The sequence below is a fragment of the Mytilus trossulus genome, chromosome 13, assembly GCF_036588685.1.
Source record: "Mytilus trossulus isolate FHL-02 chromosome 13, PNRI_Mtr1.1.1.hap1, whole genome shotgun sequence".
Classification (NCBI taxonomy): Eukaryota; Metazoa; Mollusca; class Bivalvia; order Mytilida; family Mytilidae; genus Mytilus; species Mytilus trossulus.
The window spans coordinates 2,230,761-2,241,714 of NC_086385.1; positions in this window are offsets into that span (position 1 = coordinate 2,230,761).

A 10,954-nucleotide genomic window follows, 5' to 3' on the forward strand; every position below is an offset into this window, starting at 1 on the left:
TATATTGTTTATGTACTCTGTTTGTACTGTATATTATGTTATGCAAGGAGTGAGATTAATAAAATATTGAATGTGAATCTGTTAATTGAATTATCTTATATTATTTACCCTGGTAAATAGCTAATATAAACAAATTAATTAAACGAATTAATGTTAAAAATGTTTTATCAGTGTTAAAAGTCTTTGAAACAGCAAATTCCTATGCTTCAACTTTTGTATATTTTTCAATTGTGTGTACAATTTATGTTCACTAAGACGTTAAGCACGATATTGCGTCTCAAATGGTAACGTCAATTTCTTACGTTTTACGGCGATTAATTATTATTTGGGATAAGTTTTTTTTTATTTCGCTTGTAATTTTTGTTTTGCATATCAATATGGATACTTCTTAATGATTAGTTGTACTGAATATGCATGAAATATTTCCCACTGAAAGTAACGTAAGCAACAAACAACAAAATATATCCTATTTGGGTAATGCATAGATCTATATGAAATGAGAAGATATATACGGTATGATGAGTGCCAATGAGACAACGCTCTACCAGAGACAAATTGACATAAAACGTAATAAAATGCAATGTTTCCCCATTTAGATCCGAAAAGGAGGAAGATATATATTTTGCTTTACTATAAAAAGTTTGTCGGGAATTACAAATTTAAACGGGTCTTGCTTATAAAATTCAATTTTCTAATAGCGGTACAATTAGATTATGAAATGAAACGATTGTTAGAAATAAAAGGTTAATTATAATTCTGATTTTTTCGTCTCATATATTTACAAGCTTTGTATGATGTGGAGAGGTGTAAATAGCCAATGGCACGCTTTAGGCCCAACTTCATTTTTACTTTCAAGTTCTATACATATAAATCTTATTGCAGAGAAATATAAAATATCGAAGTTTTACGCTTCCCAAATTTTAAATTTTAAAAAGAGGATTTTTTTATCCTTTCATGATACTAACTTTTTCACAACTTAAGAACCTCATCTAAACGAACAACCCCGGTTATCGGATTTTTTTTAATACTTTGTTGTCTTATTGATAGTATCTGACCATCAAGAAAATTCTCTCTGAGGAAATATACAGATGATCCACCATAAATAGCGTACCCCGAATAGACAACGTTGAAAGCGTACGAAAATCGTTCAGTGGACAAACTTGCAAGACATTTCATTTCTTTGAAAACGAAGTCGTTTTGACTACGCAAATTATTAAAAACTCTGTAGCTGTTTTGCAAAGTTAAAGCACAATTACGGAAAAGCACTATGTAGCATGCAACTAATCTAATTTTTCAATGAATAGCGTCGCAAATACCAATTTATTTGTAAAAAGCGGCAAAATCCGACATTGGACATCTTGCAAGACTTTTGCTAGAAGCCGTTGCATTTTTATATGAAGTGTGAGTGCTGCAAAAATTCGATTCTGATATGGTCTATGTATATACATTTGTGAGTATAATTTACCCAAACGAAATATCATATAATCTTATATTTTAAAACCTATAAATTTTGATAACTTAACATTTTCCAAAATCTGACCATAATGACCACTATTTGTTTTTACCAAAAAATAGCGTTGATCGTTACAGGATCGCATATTCAGTAATGTTGTAATACTTTATATATAAAGCATATCATTCATTCGAATTTTGTGGATATAACACTGTTTATAAAAACAAAAACACCCCTGCTAAAGTTATTATGCGTATAGTCTGACATGGAGTTGATTGATTCGACATATGACGTTCAATCGTTATCGATCGTATCGATCGTTACGATCGAGCCTTCATCAAACACATTGAGTTGATTGATTCGACATTTGACGTTCAATCGTTATCGATCGTATCGATCGTTACGATCGAGTCTTCATAATAATACATTGAGTTGATTGATTCGACATATGACGTTCAATCGTTATCGATCGTTATGATCGAGTCTGTGTCATAACACGTATATATTGATTTGAGTTGATTGAATCGACAAACAATGTTCAATCGTTATCGATCGTATCAATCGTTACGATCGAGTATCCATCATTAATAAATTGAGTTGATTGAATCTACAAACAATGTTCAATCGTTATCGATCGTATATATCATTAAAGATTTGTTGAATACATCGATCGTTAATGTGTCTATTCAATTCATTCTTTATAATTTAATTGAACTAAAATCTGAAGGAAAAATCAACTCTTGTCGAATCAATCGATTGTCGAATACTGTACCTTAATGATTTTTTGCCATCAGTAGCGAATTTCGTCATTGTCTGAATGTTGTCTCATCGGAAGCTTACAGAAGCCGGCGATTGTTAATTTGATATTTATATTGCATATTACACCCATCAAAAGGATCAAGCAAAGTCAATTATACAAATTATATAATATGATTTTATAATTGTCGTCAATCCACACAACGCTATGTTTTTGTTTTAACCGTTTGTGTGTGATACAGTATTATATTACATACTGTAAACATTATTTGTTTAAATAACAAAAATAGGCCTATCGATCGGATATTGGATCTTCTTCTTTTTCTTCTTCGGAAGTCCACCCTATTTGCAGGGTCACCGCATTAAAAATATCCTAGTTTTAGGTTAATTTTTTAAAATGCGTAGTTATTTATAAAATAAATAATAAATAAAATTGTTAGGCTTTAATATGTACTTAGTTTTGATCCGACATTCGTTTTGTTTTTAGAGGGTGTATTTTGACAGTCGGCAAACCTCGGGCCTGAACGACATCGGGAGGGGTACTTATAAAGTGAGAAACGGAATCGAAACGAAACGAAACGAAATATAACGAAACGCAACGAAACGAAACGAAATATAACAAAACGCAACGAAATACAACGAAACGAAACGAAATATAACGAAACGAAACGAAATGATATGGAAAATAAAGAAACGAAATAGGCCTATATATAATATATCTTTTACATTGTTATAGGAGGTTAGAATTTTGATTCTAAAAAGGTGGTGTAATTAATTGTTTTTTTTTATTCCAAGTTCCGAGTCCACGTTTAGGGGGCTACCATTTGAATATTTTTTTTGTGGGGGGGGGGGGGGGGGGCAGAGGGCTATGATGAAATTAAAAAGAAACCTGCAGGACAGGGATTTGAGTATAAAAAGGCAAGACAGGATTGTTTAGTAAAAAAGAAGGCAGGATGAGCAACTGGGCAAAAAAACGGGATAAATTTATATAAAAAAGGCAGGACCAAATATAGTGAAAAATAAAAAAGCAGGACAGAGATTACAACTAAATAAAATGCAGGACAAAAAATGTCATCCTAGCCCATACAAATTAAATGGTATCTCCCTAAGTTTGAATTGGCGAAGTTGTATTTGACAAGACATTAAAAATGTGAAATGCTAACGGCTGGCGAGTAGCCATAACGAAAACTAAATTGAACTGAAAAAGAGATCAGAGGTGAACGTTCTGTGTTTCTCCCTTTTTAACAAACATGAATTTGAATGGAGATATAAATTTGCGGAATGTTTTTCTCCTGGGTTGGAGACCCCTTAATCTTTTGAAAATGACTGGATCCGCTGCTGACGTCGATGAGAACGAAAATCAACATACCTAGATGGTCAGAAAGATTCCACCATGTTTTAAGTGATTAACAAATATCTACATCGTGTTGCAAGCTGATTATCTCAATATAGATATATTGAAACATCTTACTGACAGCAATTCGGACTTGTGTGTAGATTAAACCAATATCTTTGGTTAAGTTGCTTTCAAACTGAACCATGAAATCATTACTTTTGAAAGTTGTTTAGTCCGACATATAGACAACGTTCTGTTCATCAGACTAGACTACTCTAAAGGGCGGGTAGATTCGTTTGAATTGTTTTACATTTATCATTTCGGGCCTTTTATAGCTGACTATGCGGTATGGTCTTTGCTCATTGTTGAAGGCCGAACGATGGCCTATATTTGTTAATAACTGTGTCATTGGGTCTCTTGGAGTCTTATTGGCAATCTCACCACATCTTTTTTGTAAGTACAAAATCATTCCTTTCCCTGTAATCTAGTAGAACAATTGCTTAAAGTATCTCTGAAACAAACTCAGTGACATGACAACAATTGGACTTTGGCCAATGAACCATGAAAATAAGGTCAAGGTCAGATGACCTTTTTTTTAAACGGCAATTTTCATCTTATTAGCACCCCCAAGGGTGACTGGGGTATAGAAATATGGTCACTTGATCTTTTCCCGACCGACAGTCAAACGCTTGCCGAAGTGGGGCGTCCGTTTGGCTGTGCAGGATGTATAAGTTCGCAGTCACGTCCGGTCAGAAGGGGGACGTTAAATCCGATGCCTCGTGTAAAGAGAGTGCCACGCTCTTTGCACGTTAAGAACCCTTGCAACAACTCTTTGAGGAGTCCGTAGGTGGCCTGTTGCAAGCCAAAATTTCTGTCTCTATCCAATATACCCTCATTTTCCAGTGGCAGTCCAAATTTCCCCGACCATCATCCTCTATGATAACAATCTACCTATTGTATCTATTGTTAACTTGTTCTCGTCCTGAATATGCATGAAATATTTGCCACTGGACGTTAAGCAGCCAACAATCAATCAATCATCTTATTAGCATCATATAAACCAAATTATTTATAAAGTACACCCCTTATAATGAACTATAGAAATGGGGTCCAAGTCAGATGATACATGTAATTTGAATACACCAAATATAGTGCACCTAATGCTCAACATATAGCCGATATGGATTTGACCACGAAAACTTCACACTGACGTGCATGCAGATTTTACAAGATACTTAATTGTGTATATTTTGTATGCATGCACCTGTCCTGGATTATTTAGGAGCCTGTTGTTCATGTGGTTGTTGTAGTTCATATGTCTTTTCTGTTTCTCGTTTTGTATATATTGTATTGTGTCGCGGATCATACATATCCTGGAGTGTTGTTATTGTTTAAATCGCGTCTTTTTCATAGAGTTAATATTTTATAGCGTCTTTTTATTTTATAATGTTTAACTTCTGTCTCAGGTTAGGTTGAAGGTTGGCGAGCCTGTTAAACTGTTTTTAAAAACCAGATGCATATTCAATACTACTGTCAGGAACCTGTTGTTCATTGGTTGGTGTGGTTCATAGGTGTTTCTCGTTTTCTATATTTTGATTTACTTGTTTAAAGTTTGTATTCAATGGCAATTTTTGGAACTTTATATGTAGCTTGCTGTTTAGTGTTAGCAAAGACTCTGTGTTCAAGTCGATGCTCATTGAACTGTTAACTTAAAATGCATTGCGACATGGATGGAGAGTTGTCTCATTGGCACTCAAACCACATCTTAATTATAGCGTTGGTTTCCTGTTTAAATAGTTTTACATTGGTCAATTTTGACCCTTTATATCTTGTTCGGTGATTGTTCATGAGTTCGTATTGAAAGGTCGTACTCTAACCTATAATTGCTAAGTTAAACTACACCGTGGCTTGGATAGAGTTGTCTCATTCGCACTCATACAACATTTTCTGTTTAAAATCAAAATCCTAACCTCCTATAACAATGTAAAAGATATATTATATATAGGTCTATTTCGTTTATTTCGTTGTATTTCGTTTCTTCATTTTCCATTTCGTTTCGTTTCGCTCCGTTGTATTTCGTTTCGTTTCGTTATATTTCGTTTCGTTTCGTTATATTTCGTTTCGTTTCGTTTCGATTCCGTTTCTCACTTTATAAGTACCCCATCGGGAGTGTTGTTTTGACTGAAATATTTTCAAAATTTAGCAACACCTAAGGACGATGGGTACTTATAAAGTGAGAAACGGAATCGAAACGAAACGAAACGAAATATAACGAAACGAAACGAAACGAAATACAACGAAGCGAAACGAAACAAAATGGAAAATGAAGAAACGAAATACAACGAAATAAACGAAATAGACCTATATATAATATATCTTTTACAATGTTATAGGAGGTTAGGATTTTGATTTTAAACAGAAAATGTTGTATGAGTGCGAATGAGACAACTCTATCCAAGCCACGGTGTAGTTTAACTTAGCAATTATAGGTTAGAGTACGGCCTTTCAATACGAACTCATGAACAATCACCGAACAAGATATAAAGGGTCAACAATGACCAATGTAAAACTATTTAAACAGGAAACCAACGCTATAATTAAGATGTGGTTTGAGTGCCAATGAGACAACTCTCCATCCAAGTCGCAATGTAAGTTAAGTTAACAGTTCAATGAGCATCGACTTGAACACAGAGTCTTTGCTAACACTAAACAGCAAGCTACATATAAAGTTCCAAAAATTGCCATTGAATACAAACTTTAAACAAGTAAATCAAAATATAGAAAACGAGAAACATCTATGAACCACACCAACCAATGAACAACAGGTTCCTGACAGTAGTATTGAATATGCATCTGGTTTTTAAAAACAGTTTAACAGGCTCGCCAACCTTCAACCTAACCTGAGACAGAAGTTTAACATTATAAAATAAAAAGACGCTATAAAATATTAACTCTATGAAAAAGACGCGATTTAAACCATAACAACACTCCAGAATATGTATGATCCGCGACACAATACAATATATACAAAACGAGAAACAGAAAACACATATGAACTACAACAACCACATGAACAACAGGCTCCTAAATAATCCAGGACAGGTGCATGCATACAAAATATACACAATTAAGTATCTTGTAAAATCTGCATGCACGTCAGTGTTAAGTTTTCGTGGTCAAATCCATATCGGCTATATGTTGAGCATTAGGTGCACTATATTTGGTGTATTCAAATTACATGTATCATCTGACTTGGACCCCATTTCTATAGTTCATTATAAGGGTGTACTTTATAAATAATTTGGTTTATATGATGCTAATAAGATGATTGATTGATTGTTGGCTGCTTAACGTCCAGTGGCAAATATTTCATGCCTATTCAGGACGAGAACAAGTTAACAATAGATACAATAGGTAGATTGTTATAATAGAGGATGATGGTCGGGGAAATTTGGACTGCCACTGGAAAATGAGGGTATATTGGATAGAGACAGAAATTTTGGCTTGCAACAGGCCACCTACGGACTCCTCAAAGAGTTGTTGCAAGGGTTCTTAACGTGCAAAGAGCGTGGCACTCTCTTTACACGAGGCATCGGATTTAACGTCCCCCTTCTGACCGGACAGGACTGCGAACTTATACATCCTGCACAGCCAAACGGACGCCCCACTTCGGCAAGCGTTTTACTGTCGGTCGGGAGAAGATCAAGTGACCATATTTCTATACCCCAGTCACCCTTGGGGGTACTAATAAGATGAAAATTGCCGTTTAAAAAAAGGTCATCTGACCTTGACCTTATTTTCATGGTTCATTGGTCAAAGTCCAATTGTTGTCATGTCACTGAGTTTGTTTCAGAGATACTTTAAGCAATTGTTCTACTAGATTACAGGGAAAGGAATGATTTTGTACTTACAAAAAAAGATGTGGTGAGATTGCCAATAAGACTCCAAGAGACCCAATGACACAGTTATTAACAAATATAGGCCATCGTACGGCCTTCAACAATGAGCAAAGACCATACCGCATAGTCAGCTATAAAAGGCCCGAAATGATAAATGTAAAACAATTCAAACGAATCTACCCGCCCTTTAGAGTAGTCTAGTCTGATGAACAGAACGTTGTCTATATGTCGGACTAAACAACTTTCAAAAGTAATGATTTCATGGTTCAGTTTGAAAGCAACTTAACCAAAGATATTGGTTTAATCTACACACAAGTCCGAATTGCTGTCAGTAAGATGTTTCAATATATCTATATTGAGATAATCAGCTTGCAACACGATGTAGATATTTGTTAATCACTTAAAACATGGTGGACTCTTTCTGACCATCTAGGTATGTTGATTTTCGTTCTCATCGACGTCAGCAGCGGATCCAGTCATTTCCAAAAGATTAAGGGGTCTCCAACCCAGGAGAAAAACATTCCGCAAATTTATATCTCCATTCAAATTCATGTTTGGTAAAAAGGGAGAAACACAGAACGTTCACCTCTGATCTCTTTTTCAGTTCAATTTAGTTTTCGTTATGGCTACTCGCCAGCCGTTAGCATTTCACATGTTTAATGTCTTGTCAAATACAACTTCGCCAATTCAAACTTAGGGAGATACCATTTGATTTGTATGGGCTAGGATGAAATTTTTTGTCCTGCATTTTATTTAGTTGTAATCTCTGTCCTGCCTTTTTATTTTTCACTATATTTGGTCCTGCCTTTTTTATATAAATTTATCCCGTTTTTTTGCCCAGTTGCTCATCCTGTCTTCTTTTTTACTAAACAATCCTGTCTTGCTTTTTTATACTCAAATCCCTGTCCTGCAGGTTTCTTTTTAATTTCATCATAGCCCTCTGCCCCCCCCCCCCCCCAAAAAAAAAATATAATTCAAATGGTAGCCCCCTAAACCTGGACTCGGAACTGGGAATAAAAAATAAATTAATAACACCACCTTTTTAAAATCAAAATTCTAACCTCCTATAACAATGTAAAAGATATATTATATAAAGGCCTATTTCGTTTCTTCATTTTCCATTTCATTTCGTTTCGTTTCGTTATGTTTCGTTTCGTTTCGTTGTATTTCGTTGCGTTTTGTTATATTTCGTTTCGTTTCGTTGTATTTCGTTGCGTTTCGTTATATTTCGTTTCGTTTCGTTCCGATTCCGTTTCTCACTTTATAAGTACCCAAGGACGATCCTGATTTTGATGAAAAATTTCTAAATAACTGCCAATTCCGCTGTGAAATTATAAAAGAAATCTGTAGCTGATCTGATTCTAGTTCAGACAAATTCAACCCCACCGAAATTTCTGAGGCAATATCAAATCTGAACAATGGAAAGGCATGCGATGAATATGGGCTATCTGCTGAACACTTCAAATCTGCTGAAGAGGTTGTTGTTCCGTATCTCGTTTCTCTATTTAACCAAATATTGGCTGAGAAAAAGGTACCAATCAAATTTAAAACCGGTATTCTTAATGCAGTATGTAAGAAAAATAAAGATGACAAAATTATTGATAACTACAGAGGCATCACCGTATCATCAATTATAGGAAAAAATTTTGAACATGTTATCCTTCAGAGAGTGCTTCTGAAATTAGATAAACAATCAGAGTTACAATTTGGCTTCACAAGTGGCCTCTCACCAGCAATGGCAGCACTGCTAGTCTCTGAATCGGAACTTATATAAAAAAAAAAAAAATCTTAATTAATTTTCGGACTTCTGGATTCACAAAAGGCATTTGATGTTGTTCATCATGATATTCTTCTCGACAAGTTATTTGACCAAAATATTGATCCAGATATTTGGGAAATCATTTTTGATATGTACAACAACCTTACCTCTAAAGTTAAATGGAAAAACGGATTTAGTAACAGCTTCCCTGTACGGCAAGGAGTCCGCCAAGGAGGAATTCTATCCACCCATTTGTACAAACTGTACATTAACGACCTATTTACAGAACTTGAAGAGAATGGTATGGGCCAGTACATCGGCACAAACTTTACGGGATGTCCAACCTGTGCAGATGACATTATACTACTGTCATCAACTGAAGAAGAAATGCAATCTATGCTAGATACATCTAAAAGATACTCAGACAAGCATAGATACAAGATCCATCAAACCAAAAGCGTTACAATTAATAAGTATATAGTAACTCAAAAACAACGAAGAGTGAAGTTCAATTCAAACTCGATGATAAAAACATGCCATCAGCTAAACAAGGTACACATTTGGGTATCATCAGAGCAATTAAGGACCAAAATAAAACAAACATCCAGGACAGAATAAGCTTAGCCAGAAGAACAGCTTACTATCTTATGAACGTTGGAGTACATGGTACTAATGGACTAAACCCTAAAACTTCCTATATGATATATAGAGTATACGTTCTACCAAGACTACTTTACAGCCTGGAAGTTCTGCCACTCAATAATGGGGACATTAAAATGCTAAGAGATTTCCATGTGAATTTTTTGAGACAAATACAAGCTCTTCCTTCACGTACAGCAACTTCAGCAGTATACTTACTCGTGGGTGTTCTCCCCATAGAGGAAGAAATTCACAAAAGAGTTCTTAGCCTCTTCCACTCCATCTTTTCATCTAACAACGAGAATCTAAAAAAGGCTCTAAAGAGGCAATATGTTCTGCAAACACATGAATTAACCTTCCTTAACAGAGTAGCAGATATTTTATACATGTATAATCTTCCTCCATGGACTGATCTGAAAGATCAATTACCATCAAAGTTATCATGGAAATGCAAGGCAAAAGAAGCGATAAACAGCTACTGGAAAGTGAATCTTCAAAGGGACGCCAATAGCAAAACAACACTAAAATTTCTCTGCATCCCTAATTTAGACATAGGAAAACCTCATTCTATCTGGAACAGTCTACCACCAAACATTGGCGAACTCAGGAAAGCAACAATAAAAGCAAGGTTACGCACAGGGACATATATATTTCAATCGCAGAAAGCTCGTTTCTCAAATATGAATCTTGATGCAACTTGCCCAATCTGTCAACTGGAAGAAGAAGATATCATCCATTTTCTCACTCGCTGTCCCGTTCTGGAAGGTATACGCAGAGAATCTCTTGGTGTTATCAAAAGAATTACCATCAATAAAATTGGGCTAGGCAACTGGAATTCTAACTGTCACGAGAGAACTTGTATTGCCCAACTAATCTTGGATTGTCAGCAACTGGCTCTAAACAATATTCTCCCTCCGGATGACCTTTTTCTTAATTCAATAGAAGAACTAAGCAGGAACCTATGTTATAGACTCCATCTAAAGAGAGTATCCTTTCTTAATATATAGTTCCCATAAGGTCAGTGTGGTTGTACTGCGCTATACCTTAATCAGTTATCTTCAATTTCACGAAATGAAATATGGCTTATTCTCTGGACAATCTAAGGAATAATC